This window comes from Balaenoptera ricei, chromosome 20, assembly GCF_028023285.1.
Source record: "Balaenoptera ricei isolate mBalRic1 chromosome 20, mBalRic1.hap2, whole genome shotgun sequence".
Lineage (NCBI taxonomy): Eukaryota > Metazoa > Chordata > Mammalia > Artiodactyla > Balaenopteridae > Balaenoptera > Balaenoptera ricei.
Genome location: NC_082658.1, coordinates 46,903,634 through 46,927,744, shown reverse-complemented (window position 1 = coordinate 46,927,744; position 24,111 = coordinate 46,903,634). Strand labels below are relative to the sequence as shown.

At 43.4% G+C, this 24,111-nt stretch overlaps 1 long non-coding RNA gene across 4 annotated transcripts in view; it reads left to right on the top strand.

The window, feature by feature from the left end:
- The window catches only part of LOC132354894 (uncharacterized), an 81,946-nt gene that overhangs the window by 14,889 nt on the left and 42,946 nt on the right, over window positions 1-24,111 (top strand). For all 4 annotated transcript variants that reach the window (XR_009499450.1, XR_009499452.1, XR_009499449.1 and 1 more), the window contains exons 2-3: window positions 11,646-11,720; window positions 15,445-15,575. This is a non-coding gene — a long non-coding RNA (uncharacterized LOC132354894). The remainder of the gene's footprint in view (window positions 1-11,645; window positions 11,721-15,444; window positions 15,576-24,111) is intronic.

The following is a 24,111-nucleotide window of genomic DNA, read 5'->3' as shown; positions in this document are numbered from 1 at the left end:
TTTCTGCTTCAGACAAATAGGAGTTATCAAACCCCTTTCACAGACTTCTTTTCTCTGGATCCTAAGGTATGCCCCATTTTTCTTGCCTTCCTGGTTTTTGGGGGGTTCTAGCAGAGCTCAGCCGCATGGCTCAGTTTCTCAGTGAGCTCATCTTTCTCTGTTATGGGTATTGCCTCAATCATTCTATGCCTCAGTCATTCTGCAGACCTCACATCTCTGAGAGTGTTTCTACTTTTTACAATGAATACCATAGGGCATTCGTCTTTGGTTGCGGGGATGGGGCGGGGGTGGTGGAGATTTCCTCCACCATTTTTTTACTATATGGGTTTTCTAGATTCAGCAAGATTGTCATAAGAACCAATGTCTTCATTTATCCATGTACTGTACACCTGATGGAGTATGAGGCCCATTAACTGCAAAGATTTCTATAGACGCATAGATTTAATGAGCTCACCTTCCAAAGGCACTGTATGTGCCCCTATTTGTTATGTTAAAAGTGGTTGAAAATTAGAAGTGTTTCTGTGATTTTTTTTTACTTCGCAATGCCTCAAAGAGTGCATATGAGTTTTTTTGTTTGTTTGTTTGTTTGTTTTAAATTTATTTATGTATTTATTTATTTTTGGCTGTGTTGGGTCTTCGTTTCTGTGCAAGGGCTTTCTCTAGTTGCGGCGAGCGGGGGCCACTCTTCATCGCGGTGTGCAGGCCTCTCACTATCGCGGCCTCTCTTGTTGCGGAGCACAGGCTCCAGATGCGCAGGCTCAGTAGTTGTGGCTCACGGGCCCAGTTGCTCCGCGGCATGTGGGATCCTCCCAGACCAGGGCTCGAACCCGTGTCCCCTGCATTGGCAGGCGGATTCTCAACCACTGCACCACCAGGGAAGCCCCCATATGAGTTTTTAAAAGCCAAATTTAATAAGCAAATTGGTTGCATTATTAAATAGCAAAGGATGCTATAATTTCACTGTGAACTAGAAAACATACCACCAATAAAATTTCTGAATATCCCAGAAATATTGACCTATAATCTTACAAATATCCTACAGAAGCTTAGCACGTCTCTCCATGACATCCAGGCTCTCAAAGATCAGAGCAGTTTGCAGGTGGGGTCTCAGTAGCAAGATGTCAAGGTCACCTAGGGGATTAACACCTGGAGCTGGACTCCTAGGCAGCTGGCCTGCCCTGCTTTCTTCAGACAATAAAAGCCAAAATGATAGTCTCATTTAGTTGGGCTTCAGGGGAGGGAGGGAGAGTAGGGAAGCACTCAGGGAAAACCTACAAATTCTACCATAGCCAGAATTTCCATTTATCCCTACTTGGAAAAAAAAAAAAGACAAAAGAGTAGCAAACACTTTCTCCATATGTTTCTGCATTGGTTCATTGTGCTCCCTAAAACCAGCTCTATTTGCAATTCTGATCCAGGATGCAGTGAATCAGCAAATCGTTTTCTTTTTAATTTGTGGTATTACTCAGTTGCTTTGACATAAGCAGTGCCTTATACACTGACCATATTTCGCCATGATACAAGCAACATCTTTCTCTGCTCTGAAGCTTGAGACTTCCTGAGCTGACTTTTCTAATGCAAGATGTGCTTCTCAAGGGGAACATGCTGGGTAATCACGTTTAAATATTTGCACTGGCACCTTTAAAATGTGGTGCTGTCTTTAGGGCCTTTGTGGGTGAAGGCTTGGAAAACCAAGACAACACCACTGTGGTTCTCACTAGTATTCCCTTGTTATGATGAACAAAAGTTTCAACGTATAGAGCAAGGCATAGATACAAAGGTGAGCAAATTTGGGTGTCAATTTTAAGTAAATTATTTAGATAGTTGTAAAACGAGACCCTCTTTTTCTCCTCCATTATTGCATTATTTTGAAAACATCTGAATTCCGAAGCTAAGAAACTGTTGGCTAGAGATCCCCTCTGTTGCCACAGTCTTCCCAGTAAATACTGGTGGGAGCTAGGAACAAAGCTTAATAAAAGCTTTCTTGTATGTTCTCTGCGGCCCTGGCATAGCATTAAAAGGGTATGGATGGTCTTTCAACAATAGCCCACACTGAAGCAAAAAGTAACCCTGAGCTAACCCCTTCTACTACTAGCTAACCCCATCCACTGCCTCAAAAAGTTACTAAAGAATATAACAAAAGAAAGGAAAGGATGAAGATACTAACAGGAGTCACAACACCCTCTCCCCTGCAAATTTAACCGTCCAACCTCCTCAACCAACCGCAAAGTTGGCTGTGTTATTTTGCAAAGTAATCTGTGTTAGACCAACAGGTAATCCCTCTGTAGTTATTTCTGATTTAGGAAATAGGCATTTGTGTTTATTTTGTGGCCATAGTGAATCCTCAAGCTGTAGCCTCAAGGGTTAAAGCCAGATAGAGCTGAAAGAAATGCTTTTCAAAGCTGTCCTTCAGGAGGCGGCCCTAGATCAGCTACATTTTGTAGGACAGCTTCCGCATGACCTCAGTGAGAGTATCAGAAATCTTCTTAGTGCAATGCGATCTCTTCTGTGTGCAACTGGCCCTTTGCTTTGTGGTTTGAGCTTCAGCAGAATTCCATATGGCTGATGGTAAAGCAGAGAAGAATCCCAGGAGGGCCAAGAAAAGGTGGATTCCTGTTGCAAAAATCTGCCTAGCAGTTTCCGGTCCATTATGTTCATCAACATCTGAAAATCCCTGACAGCCAGCCATGGATATGTGGGAATGTCTGCTGCCCAGTCAACCAGGAATCCCTCAGCACAGAAGCTCTTGAAGGGGCAAAAAGCATCTCAAAGCACTTAAGTGGACACACTTGCCATGCGTGGAGACTTAGGACTCTTGTTAAGGCCACAATGGCCAATGGTGGTAAAATTTGACACAAACCTCTAACTAGGCAGAAGAACAACAAGAAAGCTGTCTGAAATAGGCCTGGATTCCTTGTTACCTCATGCTCAAGATGGCAACGGGCTGGCATGGCTGGAGCAGCTAGGCACTGGGCAACATGACTGTCTCTCTCCACATGCCTCGCTTGGGCTTGCTCACAACGTAGCTGTTTCAGGAGAGCTGCATTTCTTACACGGTGGCTGACTTGCCCCAGAGCAAGCATTTCAAGAGAAGTGCAAAGCTTCTTATGACCTGTCCTTGAAAATCCCAGAACTTCACTTCTGCCAGATTCTATTGTTTAAGAAGTCATGAAGCCCAGCCCAGATTTAAGGGGAGAGGAATCCAAGAATGCCTCCTGAGGGGAGAGGAGCATGTGAGGTGGGAGGTATTGTGTAGCCATCTTTGAAAAACACAATCTTCTGCATCTCAGGACTCCAAATTTTCTAACAACTGTCTAGTATTAGTGATTCTAGTGCACTGTATTTCTGTAAGAAAAACCCTAAATTTTGCTCTTGGTAATTCTATTTGGACAAGTTGGAAATTGATTAAGCTTTTCAACTAACCAAACTTCTGAATTTGAGTTTTAACCATATTTAAATGTTACTATGATTTCAAAGAGGCTATTGATTTTGAAGTAGTGGACTTTGATCGAGTTGACTTAAAAAACCAAAAACAACACTATTTGGATTTTAACTGTGATATAGACATTATAGTAATAGATCATTGGTGTTCTACTGACTATTTCTATTCTTTTTTTTTTTTGGCTGCATTGGGTCTTCATTGCTGTGCACCAGCTTTCTCTAGTTGTGTCGAGCGGGGGCTACTCTTCATTGCGGTGCGCGGGCTTCTCGTTGCGGTGGCTTCTCTTGTTGCGGAGCAGGGGCTCTAGGTGCGTGGGCTTCGGTAGTTGTGGCACACGGCCTCAGTAGTTGTGGCTCGCGGGCTTAGCTGCTCCACGGCAAGTGGGATCTTCCCAGAGCAGGGATCAAACCCGTGTCCCCTGCATTGGCAGGTGGATTCTCAACCACTGTGCCACCAGGGAAGTCCAACTATTTCTATTCTTGAGGACAAATTCAATGTATGCCATCATTAAAACTTAAAAAAAGAAATGAGGGCAAGGTAAGTACAGATAAAGCAGCACCCAGAAAATCTTCTAAGAATAATTAGAGACAACTTGACTAAGACCCAATAAGACTCAATACGTTCAACATCCATTGTTGAACTTGGAAAGATGAGCCCAAGAGAAATCTAAGTTATTATAGCCAATCTCCTTCTTGTCATCTTTTAGGATCCAGTCAGCAGAGTGGGACTTGCATCTAGAAATAAGCACAGTCACCAGTACAGAACAAAGACCAGGAGTAGGAGTGGATGGGTGGGGAGGAGGACTGAACCTTCTCTATATGAGCACAAATAGAGAAGGGTCAGTCTGGAGGGCAGTCATCAAATTATCAGGGTCTCCCAGGAGACAGGTAATGCAAAACAATAGAACCGCTGGCTGGGACATAACAGGTTGTCCGTGAAGGCAGGCAACAAGCCAGTTAGACACTAAGGGGTCCCCAGACAGCAAGAATGCCACAAAGGCCCAAGATTCAGGAGTAGGGGTGGTGGCGCTTGTATTCCCAAGAGAGAGTAACACACGAAAGCAAAGGACACAGTTCTTTGAAACAAAACAGAATCGATACCAGTTCTGTTCTCTTCTGCCTGAGGTTATGACTAGTCCAGGGGGCAGAGGCAGAGCTGAGGTGAAGATCAGCTGGTTAGATGTGGGAGTCCTAGGAAGCCTGTTTAAGGGAAGGAACTAAGCTTATTTGGTCAGAAATGAACACACTGACTCTCAAAGTTGAGTGTGTCTCAGAATAGCCTAATTGAGTTGTTAAAAGTCACCCTTTGAACTCCACTCCCAAAGACTGTGGGTCAGTATGTTGGGGTGCAGTTCAGGAATCTGCATTTTTATAACCACCCCAAGTGATTCTGCTGGCCCACATTCTGAGAATGATGGAAGTACAATCCTTTCCACTTGACCGCAGGCTCGGGGATCACAAGGACAGCTGGGTTAAGGTTTTAGCCCACGAATAGAACAGTTAGAATTTGAGAGGACTTAAGAGGGCCTTCAACATAACCGAGCTTAGTGAATAATTAGTCAGAAATGATCCTATTTCAGAAGTTTTGCTTTTAAACAACTGCAGCAGAGCTGTAACTGCCACATCAGAGGTTTGAAATGTAGCTAGGAACATTTTGCATCATTTAAAAATGTCAAGCATTTGAGAAGTTTCCCGGCCTGATTTTAAAAGCTGCACGTTTGAAAATAAAGATACTTTTTCCCCTTAAAGTAAAAATAACCCTTGTTGATTGTAGAAACTTTAAAGTTTAGATAAGCAAAAATAATATTTTTAAAGACCTATAATCCCACCACCCAGAGATAACCACAATTAACCCCTTTGTATGTATCTTTCCAGCCTTTGCCTAGACAAATACACTCATATATGGGCTTGTTTTTCCTCCCCTTTGTTTTGATAAATGGGATAGTATTGTACTTTCCTGGGTAGTGGTGGTGGTTTTTAAAGTTTTTGTTTTAGAACCAGGCTCTGAGTTTACTCCCTAGCCCTTCTAGACCCTGTGGCCTTCCATCTCTACTTCCCTCCGTATCTTGGCTTCTTTCCTCTCTGTCTGTTGATCGGTTGTTACTTTGTGACCAAAACTGGGTGTTCTACAAATTACCGATAGATGCGGCAACATGCAGAAATCTCACAGGCATTGTGCCAAATGATAGAACCCAGGCGCAGAGGAATACATGCTGTGTGATCCCATTTGTACCAAATTCTAGGAAAGGCCCAACTCATCTGTAGCGGCAGAAAATAGATGAGTGTTTGCCTAGGTATGTTTTGAAGGAGTTGATTACAAAGGGGCATGAGGGAACTTTGAGGGATAATTTAAATATTCTATATCTTGATTATGGTGGTAATTTCATGGGCGTGTACACTTGTCAAAACTCTTTGAATTTAAGTTGGGTGTGTTTTATTGTACATAAATTACGCCTCAACAAAGCTGATTTACCCTACACTAATTTATTATTCAAAATTCTGAGAGGGATTCTTACTGGCTCAGTTTGTGTCAGATATCCACTGTGAGTCCTATCAGCCAAGGCTGGAGGGCCACTGTAAGAGACAGAGATTGGGGTAGATTCCCAGCTCACAAGCCTCCCTTCTCCAAAAATAGCCCTGAGACTCAGGAATGGACCCCAGTGGTCATGCCTGGGCCGTGGGACTCAGTCCACCTGTCACAGCTGGCTGATGCAGGGTGGACACATGACACAAGTCAGGCTAGTCCTCCCCCAGGAGTTTTCAAATGGGAACTTAGGAGAGAGAACCAGCATCTGGCTGGAGGGGACCTCTTCGGATGTGAGGCCCAGGTGCCGCCAGTAAGCAGGTCTGCTATCTTAGAAAACAGAGTCAACATGCAGAGAAGTGCAAGACAGAGCAAAGTACTGGTAGAAAGGATTTCTCTGCAGTCAAGTGGCTGTGCAATAGGAATAATTTCAAACACCAAAACTCTAAACGCACAGAGTCAACCATCCATTAGCTTTCCTCTTCCAGGACTAGAGAAAATTCCAGGGATGAGGCTTGATCTGAGTAGTTTATCAGAATTGCCAGAAGCAGGTATAAGTGGTATAAGCAGGTATAAAAGGGGAACCTCCACAGCCAGAGGAGCAAATGTAGGCATGTGATCTAAGCAACCAGTGGGAGATCAGACATAGGAGGGAGTTAAATTGTGCTTTCCATGCCTATTTACTGAGCACCGGCTGTGTCCCCGAAACTGTTCTAGTTGCTGGCAATATAGCAGCGGATGAGGCAGATGAGGGCTCTGCTATCATGAAGCTTTCATCGCATTGGAGGGAGTAAGGCAATAAACAAACAAGAAGCAGACACATGGAAATTCTAGATAGTGACACATTCAATGAAAACATAAACACAAGGAGGTAATAGAAAGTGGCTTCAGCAGAGAGCTAGCCATCTTAGACAGAGGGGTCAAGAAAGGCTTAGCAATAGAGGTAGCATTTGAGTTGACAGAAGGAGGAGCCCCAAGCAGCAGGACCAGTTTCCACAAATGCCCTGAGGAGCTCAAAGGTGTTTGAGAAAGTCCACAGGGGTGGAGTGAAACCAGCAAGGAGAGCAGAAGCAGGTGATGTCTGATGGGGAGGGGCCAGACTACACGGGTGAGGGGTTTGGTTTATGCTAAGGATGACGGCAAGACATTGCAATATTAAGAGAAAGTTTCCATTTGTAAAAGTTCCTGCTGGCTATTCTGCTGAACATGGAATGTAGGAGAGCAAAAATGGCAGTAGGGAGACCAAATAAGAGATCACAATAGTAAGTCCTGTTGGACACAAGTAGACAAGTAAAGATTTGGGATATGCATGACATCAGGAGTTGAAAACAACAACAACAACAACAAAAAAAAAACAGGTGTTGGGCAAGAGTTTAAATGTGTAGACCAGTCGTCCCCAACCTTTTTGGCACCAGGGACCAGTTTCGTGGAAGACAATTTTTCTCTGGACGGAGGGGGAGGGGGGATGGTTCAGGCGATAATGCGAGCTATGGGGAGCCATGGGAGCGGCAGATGAAGCTTTGCTTGCTTACCTGCCGCTCACCTCCTGCTGTGCGACCCGGTTCCTAACAGGCCGCGGACCGGTACCGGTCCGTGGCCTGGGGGTTTGGGACCCCTGGTGTAGACTATGAACAAAGCAAGGTCATGTGACATGTAAGAGCCAACTTAAAACAGAATGTAGGTCGCCCAGCAGGCTTGGGGTGTCTGAGTCATACTGCTGCCCTCAGTGCCCAGAGGCCCATGTGAGGCTCTGCTGCTGAAGTGGGGGAACCCCTCCTCCATTTTTTGTCACATTTCAATGTCACCCAGACATCAAAACAATGAGGTTTGTGCCCTGATGTTTCAGATTTCTTAGGGACAACAGCTCTTTCAGCATCTTTGGAAGCCCCGCTCTCCCTAGCGCTCAGAGGGCAGTGTTGACTCCCCTCCCAAGACCCGCTCTGCTGGCATGGGCAAAGGTCATGCTCCTTCTTCAACAGCTCTGTACAAATGGAGCCCCAAGAACAGACTCCTTCGGAGCCCTTACTTGCACTATCCCACCCCCATGGCCACATATGTTTAAATAGCCCAGTGGTGGACACAGTTAGGTTCAAGCCAAGACTGCTACAGAAGTATTATTTTAAATCTCCCTAATTAATCTCCTCTAACATGTTCAAATATTAAGACCTTATTAACAAAAATGATTTGGATAATCCAAGCTTGAAATAAGTACTTAACCAGCAATATCCCTAATCTGAGCTTTCTGTTGGACTTCTGAACATTTTCCTCCAATTTTGAAAAGCAGAGAGACAAACCAAGTAACGGCAAATAAGACACACTGTCGTAATCTCTAGGCTACACATGAGTACTAAACTGAGTGCCCAAACACCCAGATGTCAGTCCTCAGAGGTCAATCTCTTCCCACCAAAGTTCACTCTTTTCACTCTTTCCAATTTCGGAGCCAACTCTAATAGATGGATTATAGTTCAATAGCCTCAGCTTACTCAGGTTTAGACTATTAGGAATTAATTCATCTACTCTTCTAGTCAAGGGTCTGTGGGTTGCTAGAATCAAAGACTTATACCTGGAAAAACTAAACATGGGTTAGAGGAAGAGCAGCAACTGAGGCTGCTCTCTCACCTCCTTCTGTTTCTCAGCTGCCCCCCCTCCCCCTTGCGCGTGTGTGTATCTCCTCCATTCCTCCCCCAGTTTCTTTTCTGGCCAACTTCCTCTGCTTAGTCAGTGTCTCCATTGCCTCATACTTTAGGCCTGCACATCGCCTGTTAGGGCCACCCAACCTTAATTCTTTATAACTTGCCAGAACGCCTACCTCCCCGCCCTTAACCGACCTAAACTCCCCAGAGAGGAATCTCATGGCCCAGCTTATATATTCCAGCTAGGCCACAAGTCAGATCACTGACCAGACCATGAATGAGCTGCCTTTGGACCTGAGATGTATCTCTGATTATATGGGTTATAACCAGGGGGCTCAGGGTCACACGGTTTATGACATGATCACTCCAGTGCAACTGGATCTAGGGACAGCAGTCCCCCAGAAGAGAGAGTGCGTGGGCAGACATCCTAGAATGTCTTTTGATACATCCTCCCCACTCTGGGGCGCAGTGGCCCAGTCATCACATTGGGTTCCTATGCTGCTACCCGAGTACCCTTGCTGTCAGTGAAACCCAGGACAAAGTACTCCCATGGGTGTCCCTCCCCAAGCATCTAGCTGGTCCGGAGTCACCATCCTCCCCCTCTTCCTCACCTTTCCTCTAATTGTCTCAGTCCAGAGTTAGAGAAGTGCTTCTCACACCCTAATGGGCATACCTGTGAACTGGGGATTAAAATGCATATTCTTATTCAGTCAGTCTGGGGTGGGACCTGAGATTTTGCATTTCGAACAAGCTTCCAGGGAGCACTGATGCTTCTGCTCCCAGGACCTCACTTGAAATAGCAAGGTGTCGTAGAACTCAGCCTGTTTCCAGCTCTTTAGTTCTTACTGGGTTTTGTTCTTAATTTGTTGTTTGAAAGGCCCCAGCCCTGGTTCAGTAGGAGAGCATCACACTGAAAAGGCAAATTATGTGACAGCTAGAGCGTGATGGTCAAAAGACTTGAAATAAATCATCTTTTAGGTGTAAGGTGGTGGAAGAAATTATATTTCTTAGAATTCTAGAAGAACTCCTCCTCAAGAGATAAGCTGAGTGCAGAAGATCGCACCATGATCCCTGGGGAAGCTCTGATTAGAGTCACCCCTGACATTTGCAGGCCCTGGGACTAATGCACTCACAGAGGCCCACACACGCTATGCCTAAATGTTAAAAATCATAGATCAGTTGAACACCCTTCTAAATAAAATGTGTTCCACTCTCCAGTCTTGACAACTGTATCTTTGAAATGGCAATATTTAAAAATACATGTAAAGCTATAGTTTTATATGCCCAAATCAGTAAATTATCAAAGTTGACCAAGAATAACTGTTGGAACTCTTGTCTTGCTGTTCAGTTGATGGGTCAGGGATGTTTGGGAGAGTAATAAAATAAAGCAAGCATACTTTGTAAGTTATTCTATATTTATTTCATGAAATTTATTTTTTGTACTTTGTACCTTCATTTCAGCAAAATTATAACAAAATTGTGATAGTCAACATTTTTCACATAGTTGTGTTCTGTTGACAGTAATAACCTAAAGGATTAAAAAAATGTGTTCTTATTGTATCCAAAGTGTAAAAAATTAGAATATAGTTTATCAAAATATAAATTAAGGGGAATTCCCTGGCAGTCCAATGGTTAGGGCTCTGTGTGCTTCCACTGCAGGGGGCACTGGTTCAATCCCTGGTCAGGGAATTGAGATCTCACATGCTGTGTGGCGTGGCCAAAAATAAAAAATAAAAATAAAATAAATAGATAAAGTATAAAATCAAAATAATTACTTTTCATAAACTTTCAAAGTACTTATTTTACTTCTTATTTATTTATCTATTTATTTTTGGCTGCGTTGGGTCTTCATTGAGGTGTGTGGGCTTCTCATTGCGGTGGCTTCTCTTGTTGCAGAGTGTGGGCTCTAGGCACACGGGCTTCAGTAGTTGTGGCATGTGGGCTCAGTAGTCGTGGCATACGGGCTCAGTTGCTCCACGGCATGTGGGATCTTCCTGGACCAGGGCTCGAACCCATGTCCCGGGCACTGGCAGGTGGCTTCTTAACCACTGCGCCACCAGGGAAGTCCCTTATTTTACTTCTAAAATACTTAATGTTAGCTATTAGAATTAAAAGGCAATACAATTATATTTAATAAATATCAAAATTTTAAATGGAAATTACTTACATAAAGCCAAAATGTGTATTGGGTTTTGAAAATTTAGTTAAATCTTGTTAACTATTTTTATTTTTTAAATGAAGGGGGTCAATAGGTAAAATGAAAAAAAATCCAAACAGATGGAACTTTTCCAAGTTCAAAATACCAACGTGGTGCAAAGCCACCCCCAGGTCGATGTTCTGGCTGCAGTGCCTCCCATCTAAAACGTGCCTGCTATTTCTTCCTCTCCTTAGATTATTTTGCTTATTAGAGTCTGGTGTTCCCAGGGGAATCTAAGGGCTGGTGGGAACAAAAGCAAACAAGATGCCTTTGCAAACATTCCCTGTTCTTTTGACCTTCGAGGGACCCACTAGGAAATGGAAAGGCTTGCTCGGCTTCCTGAGAAAACTGTAGCAAAAGCAATTTTCAACTGGGTATTATTTTTGGGAACTGTTCAGATTTCTCTAAACCCATTTTTTTTTCCCCCTAACAGAACAGGAGTAAAGAAATCCAAAGATTATCTTGAAAATAGAGGCAATGCTACCCTGTCTCCCTGTGTGCTATAGCAGTTAGGTTTTGATAGTACGTTTATTTGAGTAGGCCCTTTCTCCAGACATGGTCAAAACTCAAAATGTTCTGAGTATCTGATTTAAACTTAAAGAGCTTTTCTATGAATTAGAGAAAAAAAGAAAGAAATTATTAGTACTTTTGGATAAGATGGTGACTTTGAAGGCTAACATCTAATTCCATACCACCTTGCAACCCCAGTTCCTGAAAGAAAGGAATAAAACACAAGTAAAAGAGCACCAGTACCAGAGCTAGAAAAGGATATCACTGAAGAATTTTGGACTACAGCAGATAGTCTGCATTGAAGGAAAAACACCTTGACCTTGACTCTTTTTCCCTTCAGGAAGCAGAGTCCTGCAATAATTGGAGATCCTGGATCCCACTGACTCTCCTAATAAGAAGGAACAGAAAATGAAAGGTAAAAATTGGCCTATGTCATCACTCCACTTGCAATCTCTTTTACCTTTAAAAAACAGTTGTGTGTGAGGCCCAAGGTTACAAGTGACTACCTCATAAAGAAGGTGGAGGGAGTGCCTTCCTGAGTTGGTGGCCACAACAATAGGCTAGATTCTACCTGGGGCCTGGGGCCCCCACGTTAGTCACACACCCATCAGAGAAAGCTGGCAGAGGTGCATCATCAAACACCTAGAATCAGAATCTCTGCCCATCAGTTTATAGCCCTGGAGCCCCTCCTTCTACCCTTAGGCTGAGGATCAAAGAGGCTTTCAAATTAAGAAGAGCCTCAAAGCTGCATCTGGGAGAGGTGGGGAGGAGGGGGGAGATAGTGATGGGATCCCAAGAGAATCACTTTACTCATTTCAGGGCCTAATAGGATGTTTAGATAAATCTCTCAATTTTCAAAGGTCAAAAGGTAGAAAAAAACCAACATGGGAACCATGAAAACCTTTTGTGTCATAAAGGGAAGGGAACATAGCACTCGTGAGAAAAACCACGCTGTTGAGTAAGGTGAAGTGTAGTGTGCTGAGGAGAACGAAATATTCCTTTATGCGCTGAATACATAATTTCTCACAGGGAGTGAAATGTCTTTGTTCAAGAACATATCTCGCAGAGCATGACTGGCTTTGAAGAGGAAGCCTTCTAGGCAAAGCCAAGATGGCTGGTGAACAAGAAGATGGAGAGAGAAGAAAATGAACCTGATTTGGGAGGGGTTGGAGCAGATCAGAAGGGGCATGATGTGGGGAGAGTCTGAGGAGAAGGGCTAGAAGTTCAACAAGTTGAGGAGAAAGTAGGCCCTGAGCAGAGAAGAGAAATCTGGAGTAAAGTTTAGAAGACAACCCCATTTATGTCCAAATGTTGCTGTCTGGAGCATCCTGACCCAGTAAGAAATGGGCATCTCTCTTAGCAAAAGAAAACTCTAAACTTGTCTCCCCAGAACTGTGTAGTCCAAGATGGTAGCCGCTAACCACACGTGGCTATTTACATTTAAATTAAGTAAAATTTAATAAAATTAAAAATTCAATGCCTCAGTCACACCAGCCACATTTCAAGGACTCAATAGCCAGACATGGCTAGTGGCTTCCATATCGATGGTTTAGATATGGAACATTTCCAGCATCACAGAAAATTCTACTGGGATAGCCGTGGTCTAGAAAATCCCTTATGCTCTCCCACCTATTAGAAATTAAAACAAAGGAAGCTAATTCTTTGGGTAACTATGTTAGCCAGTGCAGAGATTATAAACATTCCTCTTCCTGGCGGGACACAGGGAAATTCCTTTGCCTTAAACTTTCTGTACTTAGTTGACTTTGGATGTTTAGGGGTTTTTATCAGAACTTGTTTTAGGAAGGAAGACTAGAATTTTTTTTTTTTAATCTTCTATCTGACTAAGTCAGAGAGAATTCTTTGCCAAGATTCTTTGCTACTTCCTTTTCTTTTCTTTTTTTTTTTTTTTTTGGACGTGCTGCGTTGTGAGGCATGCAGGATCTTAGTTCCCCTGACCAGGGGTTGTACGCGCACCCGCTGCAGTGGAAGCGCGGAGTCTTAACCACTGGACTGCCAGGGAAGTCCCCAATACTTCCGATTTTTAATCCAGTCTATTGTCTATTTGGAGATCCCAGGAGTTGATTGGATGGAGTTACTTTCTGGGTTAACAGGGGTCACAGTATTTTCTCAGGCCTCCCGCCTACTAGTTACTTCTCTAGGATGCCAAGAAGCTTGTTTCTTGTTTATTAGATACTGTGTTTAACCTATCAGCTTGACAAAGGTCAATAGCACACGTTATATGTTGATGTTGGAATTAAGTACAAATTGTTACAGCCATTATGGAGAGTGATATGGTAATCTCTATCAAAATTACCAATGCACCTGCCCTTTGACTCAGCAATTCCCCTTCATGATTTTATCCTACAGATATATTCATGCAGCATAAAATGATATATGCCCCAGGTTATTCATTGTCATACTGTTTAGAAGCCTGGGAACAATCTAAATGTCCAAAAATAGAGGACTGCTTAAGGAGGTTATACTATCCATATAACAGAATATTATGAAGCCATACAAAAGGATGAAAAAGCTCTTTATGTAGTAGTTGGGAACAATTTCCAAGATATATTGTTAGGTGAAAAATAACCTGCCATCATTTGTGTTTTTTTGAAAAAAAGGGGATGGAGTAGGGGAAGAATATGTGTAATTTCTATATGTGTACAGACTGTCTCTGGAAGATGAGGGAAATGAGGGGCTGCTGGGGAAGGGGATGGTGGGAAGGAAACTTTAATGTCCAAATAGACTAAATGTCCTATGGTACCTTTTGAGTGTTGTACTATGCGGACCAATTGCCTGTTAAAAATACACATTTTTAAAAAGAGAAAATGGAGTTTTCCAAAGGGCTCCTTCACCTTAAATCTTTCTATCACAGTTTTTGTTAACCAATGAATATGAGTTTAGAATTAGAAAAATAGCTTGCGTGTCTGGTAACATGGCAGACTAGCTAACTACTGACTCTCCCACTGAGCAGTCAATTACCACAATGAAATAGTAACAGTATCATCTGGAAAGTATCTGTGAACTTTCCAGAAAGCTAGAAATCCTCAGCCTAGGAGCAGTGAAGAGCACTGAAGGCAGCTTTGACCCTGAGGGCTTTGCCAGATCTGGTGAACTTGACTGACTTCATGACCTAGCGAGGCTCTGGAGCCTGCAGAATGTGAGGATTTTAGTAAGGGAGCCCCTCACAAATACGGGGTCCCAAAGGTCCACACCCTCATGGTAAAGATGAATTAAAAATGCCACCCCGCCCCCAGCAGTCTACAAGGAACATAACCTGTCTTAAATCTTGGCACTGAGAACAGTGGGGAACTCCTTCCCTAAGCCCACCCCCGAGAAATCTGAAACCCAAGCTGGTTCGCACCCAAGGATGCAGCCTGAACTTTAAAACCTCGAACTGAGGATGTACAGTGGTCTTTGGCAGACAGTGTTCTCCGGTGCCCGATAGAAACAAGCACAGATTCTTTCTGAAAGAACCCACTTTTAGGTTTGGGCTCAAAGAATTTCTATAGATAAATTAGAAGAAAATTGAGAAAAATCAATAAACACATAAGGAAACCAGGCATCACAAATGGTAGCCTACAGGGCACAAATGCAGAATCAGACTTGTAAAAACACCTGATATTGACATTATCAGAGCTGGGACATTCAAAATGGGACACTTAAAAGTCTGAGTAACGAGCAAGAGCTGTTGAAAATGAACAAAACAGAACTCGTAGAAGTAAAATAGATTTACTTCATGCAGATAAAATCTCCAGTGGAAGAGTTTGTCCTCCTCAAAAAGCCTATAAAGTATGTGAAATGCCCACCAGAGACCTGTGTGTGGCAAGCATTGTTAATTGCTTACCCAACAGACCTCAGCTTTAATTGGGTATCAAGTGGTGGTAGCTTCAAGGGAGGTTGGCCTCCTCTCAAGCCCCAGGGGCTGAATCCTGATTGGTCAGACTCTAAGCAAATCACAGTCTGCTCCCTTTGCCTGTCATTGATAGGCAAGGGTATTCGAAGTCATTATAGGCATTAAGATGTGAGAGGAAGTCTGCTGGGGACTTTTGGGAAAGTCCTAAAAAAGAGGACTTTGCTCCTAAAGAGAGGTGAATGGCGAGAATTAGACGTTTTCTAATGCTAGGCATTGATATCTGCAGTGTGAAGCATGGAGCTGCAGCAGCCATCTTAGGACCATGAGGGGAGCTGACCTATGACATTGAAGGGGACAGGCCAGTACACTGAAGATGAAATGGCAAGAACTTAAGTCCTTGATGACCCAATTTGACTGGTAAGTTCACCAACTCTGAAACCACCTGACTTCCAGAATTCTTGTTCTGTGAATATACTTTTCATTATTGTTGAAGCCATTTTGAGTTGAGCTTTCAGGGACTTACATCAGGAAGCTTCCTGACCAACACACCAGGCTCTCACACTGCAACACACACCTAGGGCAGCAGGTCAAATCCAGACCAGGGCAGCAGGGACTAAATTCACAACCAGCTGGCAGCTCACCTGGAGCTTCTTGGAAAACTGTGATTGGCCTCCTACCAGCTTCCTGAGGACAAGGGTCCAGGGGCAATGGAATGTGTTTTGGCACTTAAGACTGAAGAAAAGTACCTGTTTTACACCAAGAGTCCAGCTTTGACGTCATTGATTTAGTTACTCATTATAAGTCTGTAGACACTAGGTTAGATGTAAGGACAAACAGAGGTGTAGAACAAACAGTGTGTCTTCTGAGTCCCCTCCCTTCCACACTCACCAATCCCCTTTATGGTGCCATACCCACCCCTCTCTGCGGTTAGAGGCGCCTCTCCCTGACTTTTTCACAGGAGATAGAATGGTGCTCCATCTGAAAGTTTGTGTATGGGCTGGATCCAACCCAGCGTGGACCTTAAAAAGTAAGGAATCAGGCTGAACTCTCAGACAGCCCCATCCTGCATTGGGGTGAACTCTCTTCCCTAGCCCTATCCTTCTGTTCAACACGTCCACTCTGAACCTAAAGGTGGGCTGGAATCAAATTCCACTATAGGAATTCATGGATTCATCCAAAAGCCATTCATTATAAAGGCACAGGAGGAGTTCACCATGCTCTGTTATGCCTCTATGATCTTGCACATGCTATTAACTCTCCTTGTTCACCTGACAAGCTCATACTCACTCTTCAAGACCAGCTTGAACATCATCTCCTCCGTGAAGCTACCATAATTCCCAATCTCCCTTCTCACCAGTACCCCTTCTTGACAAAGGGAATTGCCCCTACTTCCACACTCCCAGCATGCTTTGGACAATGTCTGTTCACTCAGTATTGAAAAATCTTTTGTTTGTGTCCATTTCTCCCTCCATGACTTATTCATCTTTGTATCTCCATTTGTGACATATAAGAAATCCTCATTAAATGTTTATTGAAATGAAATGAGAAGACCTGAAATAATGAAAGCTTTTCTAGATCATGATGTCCGTTGCACGGTGGAATGTCCCATAGCCTCTATTCTGCTGTTGCCTGCAGAGTCATTTCCCCTTGGGGATGTGGACTTGAGGTAGTAGAACAGTTCTGTTTCCTTCCATTCAAGGAAGGCACAGAAACACACAAAGGAAATATCTTTACTGAGATTGAACAGATTCTTTTAAAGTTGCTAGTTGGATCTCCTGGATTCCAGGGGTCTCTAGGGCTCCCATAATGTTGCACCAGATTGCAAACACTTTAACATCCTGATAAACCAATCTATTTGTATTCTTTGGATTCAAACACGTTATGGCTCTAGTGTAAGTATGCATATGACTGAGAAAACAGTAATTTCAAAAAGATTAAAATAAGAGCCCCCCACTAGAATACGTAAAGAACTCTAACAATCTACAATTAAAAAAAAAATACCCAGTTAAAAGTGGATAAAGGCTCTGAATAGACATTTCTCCAAAAAAGATATACAAATGGCTAATAAGTGCATGAAAAGCTGCTCAACATTATTATTCATCAAGGAAATCCAAATCAAAACTACAATGAGATACTATTTCATACTCACTAGGAGGGCTATAATAGAAAAAACAGATAATAACAAGTGTTGGTGAGGATGTGGAGAAATTGGAGCACTCATATACTATTGGTGGGAATGTAAAATGGTACAGCCACTTTGGAAAATAGTTTGGAATTCCTCCAAAAGTTAAACATAGAGTTACCATATGAACCAGCAATTCCACTCCTAGATATATACCCAAGAGAAAGGAAAACATATGTCCACACAAAAACTTGTACATGAATGTTCATAGCAGCATTATTCATAATAGCCAAAAAGTAGAAACAGCCCCAAAGCCCGTCAACTGATGAACGGATAAACAAAATGTAGTACCTGCATAGAAAGGAATATTATTTGGCAATAACAAGGAATAAAGCAGTGATTCATGCTACAATATGGATGAACCTTGAAAACATCATGAAACTGCATATTATAGGATTCTATTTATATGAGATTTTTCAGAATAGGCAAATTCATAGAGACAGGAAGTACATTAGCAGTTGCCTGGGAGTGGAGGGGGGGGGATGGGAAGAGGGGAGTGACTGCTGGTGGGCACTGTGTTTCTTTTTTGGCTGATGACATTGTTACAGTGGTTGCACAATTTTTTTTTTTTTTTTTTTTTGGCCATGCTTCGAAGCTTGCAGGATCTTAGTTCCCTGACCAGGGATCAAAACCAGGCCTTCAGCAGTGAAAGCACGTAGTCCTAAGCACTGGACCACCAGGGAATTCCCCACAATTCTTGAATATAGTAAAAACCACTGAGTTGTACACTTCAAATGGGTGAATTGCATGGCATATGAATACGTCATTAAAGCTGTTTTATTTATTAGATAGATAGATAGATAGATAGATAGATAGGTGATAAACCAACCCCAGACAGAGGCGGCAGCCCGCCTTCTTCCTGCTTCCTTGGCAGGGAGTTCTCACCTGTTTGTCTTTAATCCGTTTATCTCCCTGTTGACTGGGATCCACCTAGCCAGCAAACTCGTGTTTGCTCTGCGGTAACATCCGTAGGATGTGCCAGGCCTCAGGCCTGACTTTTCTCTGCAGTCCTTGCCAGCTAGGTCAGTGTCGGGGAGGCAAACAGCCGGGGCTGGCCCTGTGGCAAATGTGTGACAATACAAGGGCATGAGAAGCAGTCAGAGAGCCCCCTACAGGCTCCCTTGGAGAGCACGCTGGAGTCCTTTCTTCCAGTTGAACCTCCTGTTGCTGAACCAGGAGGTGAATGAAGCCAGATACCAGTGTGTGGGACTGGAAATAGGAAAGCACTTCCCCAGGGCAGGGACAGGCTCTGGGGGCTCATTACAGTGAAAAGGAAGACAACACACACGACCAAGCACTGCCCAGTGAAGACTCTGTGCTATTTGCTTTACCTACTGATCTCATTTAATTCTTCCAATGACCCTGTGAGGTGTGAAGGAAGGACTTTTTTTTTTTTTTTTTTTAATATTTATTTATTTATTTATTTATGGCTGTGTTGGGTCTTCGTTTCTGTGCGAGGGCTTTCTCTAGTTGCGGCAAGCGGGGGCCACTCTTCATCGCAGTGTGCGGGCCTCTCACTATCGCGGCCTCTCTTGTTGCGGAGCACAGGCTCCAGACGCGCAGGCTCAGTAGTTGTGGCTCACGGGCCCAGCTGCTCCGCGGCATGTGGGATCTTCCCAGACCAGGACTCGAACCCGTGTCCCCTGCATTAGCAGGCAGATTCTCAACCACTGCGCCACCAGGGAAGCCCAGGAGGGACTTTTTAAATTCCTGTTTTACAAATGACGGAACTCAAGTTCAAAGAGATTAAGTAACTTGACTAAAGTTGTATGACTAGAAGTATGTGAGCCAGGTTCTGCTCTTAAAAAAAAAAAAAAAAGATTCCAACTAGCTTATACATCCCACAGTAGTGGACTGGTTTAATTAATTATCCTTCATTTATACAGTGGGACACTATACAGATGTAAAAAAGAAGTAGGCTTGCGGGCTTCCCTGGTGGCGTAGTGGTTAAGAATCCGCCTGCCAATGCAGGGAACACAGGTTCGAGCCCTGGTCCAGGAAGATCCCACATGCCGCGGAGCAACTAAGGCCGTGCGCCACAACTACTGAGCCTATGCTCTAGAGCCCGCAAGCCACAACTACTGAGCCCAAGTGCCACAACTACCGAAGCCCGCGCACCTAGATCCCATGCTCCGCAACCAGAGAAGCCACCGCAATGAGAAGCCCACGCACCGCAACGAAGAGTAGCCCCCCCTCGCCACAACTAGAGAAAGCCTGTGCTCAGCAACAAAGATTCAACACAGCCAAAAATAAATAAAAATAAAAATAAATACATTTATAAAAAAAAAGAAGTAAGCATGCATTAAATAATAATATGGAATGATCACCATGATGTATTTTTAAGTGAGAAAAGCAAGGTACAGAATGGTATATGTAGTATTCTACCATTTGTCTAAAGGAGGGAAGAAAAGATACATATATTTATAATTGCTTGTTTCTGAATAAAATAACTCTGAAAGGGCGTATAAGAGGCTAGTGACATTGTTTGCTTCTGGGGAAGGTATGATTGTCAGGCTCCAAGATCCCCCCCCAGCTTCTAGCCTTCTGGTAGTCACATCCTGTATGGGCTATTTTGGGCTGACTTGTTAGTCACACCAATAGGACATCACAGTAATGATGGTGTGTGACTTCCAAGACTAGGGCATAAGACATTGTGGATTCTGTCTTCTTCTCTCTTGGATAATTCATTGACATGTCATAAGGATACTCAAGCTGCCCTATGGAGAGGTCCAGGTAGAGAAGAACTGAGGCCTCCTGCCAACAACCATGGGAGTGACCCATCTTGGAAGAGGATCCTCCAGCTCCAGTCAGGCTTTCAGATGACTGCAGCCCCAGCTGACATTTGACTATGGCTTCATGAGAGACCCAGAGACAGAACCAGCAGCTAAGATGTGCCCAAATTCCTGACCCACTGAAAGTACATGAACTAATAAATATTTACTGTTTTTTTTTTTAACTGCTAAGTTTTGGGTTAATTTGTTATGCAGCATTAGATAACTAATATAGATTTGGGGGCTGCTATAACAAATATCTAAAAATGTGGAAGTGCTTTGGAACAGGGCAGTGGGCAGAAGCTGGCAGGACTTTGAGGGGAGAGTTTGTGAAAGCTCAAGATACCTTGAACAAGACTATTTATACAAACCCAGTGGTATTTGGAGAAAATATGGACTTATAGGAAAATGTTCCTGGAAACTGGGGGATATGGAATCCAGTTAGGGGACTGGAGGGCTAGGGGATGGGAGTGGGAAAGAGACTTTTCACTTTGAACCTTTTGAATATTTAATGTAGTACCTATATAAAAAAATAAACTGATAATATTTAAATAATAATTTTTAAAATGAGGCTTAGAATGTGATCTCCATAATTCAAGGTGACTTCTAGGATCTCTGGTCACTGCTGCCCCTCTCCCTACTATGATGCACAGGCCACCACAGCTCTGAATGGTTCCATTTTGAGGAGGACTAGAAAGGTCCAAGTGTCCCTGTCCCCAAAGTCCATGGTCAGTGTTCTCCCGGTGTACTTCAGGGGATGGAGGGAGCTTTGGGATATTTGGATTTGTTCCTTAAATGTCTTTTCTTTCCTCTTTTTCATCTCTTTTTTGTTGTTGTTGTTCTACCTTCTGGAAGATTTTCTTGATTTCACTTCAAATTATTCTTTGGACTGTTTTATTTCTCCATCATATGGTCAATTTTCAAGGACTTTTACCTGTTCTCTGTTCCTTTTTTGGAGTTTCCTAATCTCATTGTATGATTATAAGATCTTCCCTTACCTAGCTGAGATATTAATTAAAACTTTTAATTATTGGTCTCTTTTCTATGTTGTCTCTGTTCTTCAGAGATCCTTTTTTCTCTTTTTTCCCCTTCATTTTGTTTGCCTTTTCTCCTTTACAGCTTGAGGTGTCTAAAAACGTCTGGTGCGCACTGGTTCCCTGCTTATATTTAAAAATGAGGCTTTAAAAGTCTCACTGGAGGGCTTCCCTGGTGGCGCAGTGGTTGAGAGTCTGCCTGCCAATGCAGGTTCGAACACGGGTTCGAGCCCTGGTCTGGGAGGATCCCACATGCCGCAGAGCAACTAGGCCCGTGAGCCACAATTGCTGAGCCTGCGCGTCTGGAGCCCGTGCTCCGCAACAAGAGAGGCCGCGATGGTGAGAGGCCCGCGCACCGCGATGAAGAGTGGTCCCCACTTGCCACAACTAGAGAAAGCCCTCGCACAGAAACGAAGACCCAACACAGCCATAAATAAATAATAAATAAAAAAAAAAAAAAAAAAAAAAAGTCTCACTGGAAACTACATGTGGGAACAGGCTTTGTTCACTGAAGGTGGCTCCTTAGCCTGATGGGGAAGGAGATGATTTTTTTCTGACCAAGCTCCCTAATATCCTCATATAAAGGGTTTTTCTTTGGGGTTTTTTGGTTTCCCAGAGGAAAATCCCTAATATATTACCTAAGATGTAACAACCTAGTTACAGGCGTTCTGGGAGCAGACAAAAATGGGGAAGAAGGGGAAGCTGAGGGTCCAACCGTTTGTCAAGCATTTGATCCCCCTGTGTTCAGTCCTATGCTTCCGTCCTTGCCCTCTCCTCTTCCTGGAGCCCTTTAAATTAATTTAGTCTACATTTTGGGGATGCGGGTGGTCTTACAGATTTTGCGTTAATTCCCCTGTCTTCACTCTCAGCCAGACCTTCCCTGTACTGTACCTTGTAGCCTTGACCTCTTAGGGGTTTAGGGGGAAATCCCCCTATTCTCACCAATCTCCCCACTGCAAGCATTATTTTCTATTTTCTTCTGCTCTGCTAGATCTTTTATCACTCTCCTGCCTTCCCCAAAACATCTTGAAATTTCTTATGTCTTCTCTCCTATTCTCTTTGTCTTAAGGCTTTTTTTTTAAAATTTATTTACATATTTATTTAGGCTGCTCCAGGACTTAGTTGTGGCATGCGGGATCTAGTTCCCTGACCAGGGATCGAACCCGGGCCCCCTGCTTTGGGAGCTCGGAGTCTTACCCACTGGACCACCAGGGAAGTCCTTTTTTTTTTTTTTAATTCCTTCACTAATGTTTAAGTTGTGTCTCTGTAAGAAGATAAGAAAATCTCTTACAATCCATCTGCTCTGTTTTACTGGACATAGCTCACATTTTCCTAAAAGGCAGTACAGACTCAACAAAACACACCTGGGCGCAGGATTCAGCTCACCACCAGTTTCAACCAAGATACTGCCAGTGTGGGCTCCAATGAGTGGGTCAAAGCTAGCTGCCAGCCAGATAAAGATCTTACCTGGATGGGGAGGCAGAGCCTAGGTATTTGGGGAAACCCTGAGGTAGAGCAATAACACCCTAAAAGGATTAACAATTGAACATTAAATTCAACTATGCTTATATGGCAACTGCCATCTGATTGGGTTTATCTGGTGTCTGGTATTGACCTGGAGTGTCAGGTTTTTCGGCTTCTTGTCTAATTAGACAGATATTTAACTGGGTATGTAAATGTCCTTTCTTTTATCATTAAGAATGTTTCTTGATTGGGAAAATAAGTATGGTGTAATAAGTATGGTAAGTATGGTGATATGATTTCTGTGTAGATAAGCTGTTTCCTTTATACTAAGCACAGGAAGATGAGAATACCCAGGGAACTATAGCATTCATAAGGCATACTGACTGGACATTAGTTAAACTTATTTTATTATTATTATTATTTTTTTAACTTATTTTTATTTTTAATTAATTAATTTATTTTTTGGCTGTGTTGGGTCTTTGTTGCTGCACGCGGGCTTTCCTCCAGTTGCTGTGAGCGGGGGCTACTCTTCGTTGCAGTGGGCGTGCTTCTCATTGCGGTGGCTTCTCTTGTTGCAGAGCACGGGCTCTAGGTGCACAGGCTTCAGTAGTTGTGGCATGAGGGCTCAGTAGTTGTGGCTCACGCACTCTAGAGCGCAGGCTCAGTAGTTGTGCCACATGGGCTTAGTTGCTCCGCGGCATGTGGGATCTTCCCGGACCAGGGCTCGAACCCGTGTCCCCTGCATTGGCAGGCAGATTCTTAACCACTGCGCCACCAGGGAAGTCCAGCCATTTCCACTATTTGACAGCTCTTCTACATTCAAAAATGAAGAAGTGCCAAAATAGAGAGTGTCAGGCAGAAATGCTTTAGGCTACCAATTACCTAAAACCTGATTATTTGTTCAAGAAATGAGTTTGTTTCCTGGCATAGTAAGAAGTCCGGAGATGATGTTGGTATTGGTTCCACTGGACCCCAAGCAATTTCTATCTTTCTCATTCATCATCTCTAACAAGCTAGCTTTGGGACCTATGTACCACCTCCTACCCCTAAGATGGTCACTATAGTTCCAAGCATCATGGATGGCCTCATTCAAGGTAAGAATGAGGGTGAATGGGGGTAGCACCAGCAGCTTTGGTCCCATTTGTCAAGGAAGCAAAAGTTTTCCCAGAAGCTCTCAGGGTTCTTCAGCTTCTACTTTATTGGCCAGAACTATGTCACGTAGCACTCTCAGCTGCAAGAAGGTCTGGGAAAGAGAGTATTTCCCCACTCAGACTACATGATGGAAGAGGCCAAGGAGAAGGGAATTGGGAATTGGTATTAGATTAGTCAACCTGCAGGGCCTGATGCCTTGGCTTACAAAAATTGCAGCCTATTTTTTTTTTTAATTTTATTTATTTTTGGCTGCGTTGGGTCTTCGTTGCTGCACGCAGGCTTTCTCTAGTTGCTGCGAGCGGGGGCTACTCTTTGTTGCAGTGAGTGGGCTTCTTATTGCGGTGGCTTCT